This window comes from Dreissena polymorpha, chromosome 1, assembly GCF_020536995.1.
Source record: "Dreissena polymorpha isolate Duluth1 chromosome 1, UMN_Dpol_1.0, whole genome shotgun sequence".
NCBI classification, from domain to species: domain Eukaryota; kingdom Metazoa; phylum Mollusca; class Bivalvia; order Myida; family Dreissenidae; genus Dreissena; species Dreissena polymorpha.
In genome coordinates, this window is record NC_068355.1 from 201,210,336 (window position 1) to 201,215,335 (window position 5,000).

A 5,000-nucleotide genomic window follows, 5' to 3' on the forward strand; every position below is an offset into this window, starting at 1 on the left:
ATAAGCTGCATTCTCAAACTGACAGCACTTCGTTATTATTGTGGCATGCATTATTATACGCAATTTTAGTTCTAGCAGGTGTAAAATGTTTTTTTCTTAACCATACTGTAATTGTTAATCTTGTTTGGCAATAAGAAATGGCCATAGAAAACGTATGTATAATTAAAGAATTATGTACTATTCAAAGTGTGTTGACACAATATACACAAGCAATATTATGGTCCAGTGTATTTTTTCAAACAAATAAGGCAGTCCACATTTAACATAAAACTTTTCTTTTTTCTGGTTATTCTTTTTTTTAGTTAACAAATAATATTTTATTCAGATATTAAAAGCCAACTACTGGTTAAATTTACATAACATACTCTACTTAAAGTATAACATATTTGCCAATTTAGTAAATAACATAATCTGGATTATAATGTTAACACACGAAACGTTGATTCGTCCATTTAATATCGTTAAGAAAGTGCCTTGGCTTCAAGAGCCACTCCTAGGCTGATTTTTTTTTGAGAAAATGTAAATAAGCAAGTATATCGAACGTAAGAATAAATATGTTATTCATGCACCAACAAATTGTTATAAAGAAAATGGTTAATGTCATAACTGATATGGACCTCACCTCTCGGAGAGAATTCATTTAAACGAAAAATCCATAAAATCGTTCGCTGTCTTATTTAGGCATCTCCAAAACGATGTGGCGTCAGAGATTACCGGTCGTGTCTTTTGTATTATACCATGAATTCTCAATTTGCTAATGTACATGGGCGATTAATAATGATTCATTTGTATTATCATTTATGATTTATGGCTAAATAGTTAACCAATCGTTCGTTGATATAATCTTCCCAATGCCGATCAAAGACTGCAGCGTCACGTGTCCAAGTATTACTCGGAAAACTAATTAAGCCCGTGTTGTCATCGGATGGTGTGTTGCTGCTGAATCTTGTCGATCAAGCAACTCTACAGACTGGTAGTTCTGTTTTACATCTTTACAGGGTAAACGGTTTCTCACCTCGGCGACCCGGGTTTAATCCTGTTACCGGAAGCAAGCGAGTTTGGTTGGTGGTCACCAGACTGAGTTTGCTCTAGGAATTCTGACTTTTCCCCAACAACAAAATCAAAAATATTCCAGTTTCAGCTAAAAATTAGCATAACACATATAATGCAACATTCGTCTCCAACTTTAGTGAGTCTAGTAAGATAATTGGGTGGGAGTGTTGGGGCATACTCCGGGTCCAAACAATCATCATCAATATCATCATCATCATCATCATCATCATCATCATCATCATCATCATCATCATCATCATCATCATCATCATCATCATCATCGTCATCATCATCATCATCGTCGTCCTCCTCCTCCTCATCCTCATTTTGTATCATATTAGTTGAAAATTGTCATCATAATAATCAATATCGTCATGCGCAATTTTCGCGGTGAATGCCATGTTGGTTCGGTATGCCATGAATCTGCATGGGCCGTAAATTGCGCTGGTTGGATATGCCTGTGCAGTTATTCGTAAGTTAAAATTAAATGTTACAATGTATGTATATTACATCATACATATGCTCCCAATACGGTTGTGTGGGGGAGCGTATACTCGCCGCCGTTTCCGTCCGTCCAAATTCTAATTTTGATAAAATAGAGTTTCTTTGAAAAAAACAAAAACAACAATAGAATGAAAAAAGCTGTTATATATTTAGCCTTTTTCATCGTACCTGGTGACTAGATAGAGGGTCGTTACTGAGTAGGTGCGCATAACAACGCACACATCGTACATGCCTGAATTATACATTCTTTTGATAATGTTAAACCCAATATTTGACTGGTGCCTTTCATTTCTCCGAATGTACATGGATCATAACGGTATTGTTCACATTTGAGTGTGTAGACTCTCCAGATAGATAGCCAATAATGCATTTTAACGGTGGTTTTGAAACGTGTGCTCGGGTACATACATGTATCAGCCGCGCTGTGGGAAAACGGAGCTAAATGCATATGAGTAAAGTGTCGTCCCAAATCATCCTGTACAATCTGCGCAGGTTAATCGTACAGTGTATTAAAAATTTCATTATATATTGCCTGTCTGATCGTAATATCATTTCGATTTTTTTAAACAGATGTCAACATCTTGCTCAGAAATAAACTTTAAAGCAAGATAAAAAGTTACATGAACAAAAATTCATCGGAGTGAAACGACCTGACAATATGCCCATGCTCACCCTGTACTTTTCATATAGAGTTTCATCAAATATGATATAGTTTCTAAAATCCCACGTAAGACACACACAAAAACAAACACAGACATTTCTTAGAAATTCAAACTGCAATAAAACACTTGAAGTATCAATGGGGCGGAACGACCTTATTATATGCCCTTTTGCAACTTAAGGATTGTGTTTCCTGGGTAGAACCAATTCTTGATGTCTTAGGATAGATCTCAAAAACGCTCCCACAGTGGAAATGAAAACCGTGACCTCTCGGTTGCTGGGCGGACACCATATCCACTACGCCATGACGACCTTAAGCGCAACGTTTAAGTCCGCAAGTGTAGCCTTGAGAAACTCAAACCACTGTGTTAGGCGCACATCCTCTGTACTGTTCCAAACGCTGGTAATCATTACATTTCAATCCGGAAAACTTTAAATAAGGCTCATAAATCAAAGTTTCATTTTCAAATCCATTTAGATCACAGTGTTCAAAAAGCTAATTGATTGGTTCATTGGGACTGAGGATCAGTTTCAGCGTAAACAAAAGAACCCTTCTTAGAAACATTAAGAAACTTGACAGCTGAACAAAAATAAATAAATTATAGAAAATATTATGTAAAATTAGCTATTCATAGTGTATTCATCCACTAATATCCATATATGTGGGTAATTTTCATTAAGTTGTTACATCATTTTTTATTATAGATATATGACTATAAATAATTATAAACATAATTATTAACTTTATATTTTTCAAATGTTTATCGCCTGTATCTATCCATGGCATGGCACCCATATTCACCGGTCGATGAGACACTATACCATAAACATTTTCACAACCACCACCATTCAAAATATAGAAAATGGAAAGCGTATAAAAAATTTAACTTAATAGAAGTTGATTTTGAAACACAAATAACATGAAAAAGCAGTTTAAATTCGTTAAGCGGGATGGGGAATTCAGGCCCCGTCACACTCGCTTTTTTCACATTTTTGGCCTTTAAAATCGTGCATTATTTTCCTAATGCCAAATAGTAAAAATGTGTCCCAAATTGACCTACACATGAATAATGAAACTAACTTGAGTTACGTGACTGTTCGTCATTTGAATAAGATGAATATACTTTTATTTTCTTGAGGTAAAATGTATGCAAAAAAATCAACACCATTATCTTGTTCTCTTGCAAGTCAGCCAAATTGACCTCTTTATCAATCAATTCTGACGTGAACATTGGGATTGGAAACTTTTTTAAAAAGAAAACCCACTGTGTGTGTTTTTTCTCTCAATAGAATAATATAGAACATAATATAGTATAGAATGTTTCTGCGTTTCTTTAAAAAATTCTGCCTATTTTTTCCAACAAGTCATATACTGACAAAATGCAGAAACAAATGTTATTTCAATTCTTGAATGAATAGCATTGCATCCATATTCCCCGGTCTATGAAAAACTTTACCCTAAACAAGTTGTCATATGTTAAAATCAGCAAATACATGTATCTAGGTGTCGGTTATATTATATGCATATGTTTCCAAGGCGTGAAAATTGAAGGAAACTATTGTTTAGAAAAACATATACACAGCCATGTATAATGTATAGGTAGGACAACAACATACACAATAATTCGTTGTTAAGCAAAACATCGGGCATGCCTGTTCTCCTGGGAATACTAGCGAAAGGTCGACGCCGACGCCGTCAAAAGAAAAGCTGGATGGACAATGTAATTATGGAATCCATTCTCATGGATAAAATACTCCCAGCAGCACACAACATTCCTGAATAGAGGAGGATTTCTGTATCGTTGTCCCTCATTTCCCCAGCACGGCCAAACCGGTCAAGGGAATGATGATGATGATGATGATGATGATGATGATGATGATGATGATGATGATGATGATGATTATGATGATGATGATGATGATGATGATGATGATGATCACTAGTCATAGATGATGTGCGTCGTATTTTTTGACATGATTGGAAACAATTGTTATTATTGGTAGTGTGTTAAAACATGGCTTAGCTTTAAGTGAAGTTAATATTTTAGGTGAAAGATCAACACACGGCAATCCAAGTACATAATAAGTGTGTGTCATCCGTCATAAAAGGAATTGGATGATGTCAACAAAGTAAGCTAAAATGTACTTTCACACGATAATACTAATTAACATTCAATTAATGAAACACTTTTTATTGTTAGCATATTACTATATTAATATTTATATTTCATAAAAAACAGGTTAGTAAACTTTTTTAAAACAATATATATCTTCCAAACAATGTGGCCTTCATGTCTAACAATATGGTTAATCTAGACCTACACGTATAAGTTAATAAACATATACATGGTTATAATAACATAAGTCGACATGAATGTAAGAAGTTGATTACGTCATTCAACAACACTTGTAAAATTACTGTATTAAATTTAATAGTAACCGATTATTTTGCGGGAAAAAAAAATATTTGGGATATCAATTGTACGCGAATCAAACGATGACATTTGAACTTGGAATGTTATATTCTGTTTTCTTTTATTAAAGCAGATTGTAAAGCAAGTCGTTGTGCGCGTAAGCAATATTTAAAAGCAAAGCCTGTTTTACGCTATTTTCCGGACGTTGTATTAAAAGTAGAACAATCAAGAACAAAAGACATGCTAGTCACTTATAGTTAATGAATATCAAAACACATATAAAGAATTTGCCAAAAGTAAATATCATAAAACTTACTTTACTAAACAATTACATATAACATGTTAGTTGGGTGGGAACAAATGCTCATG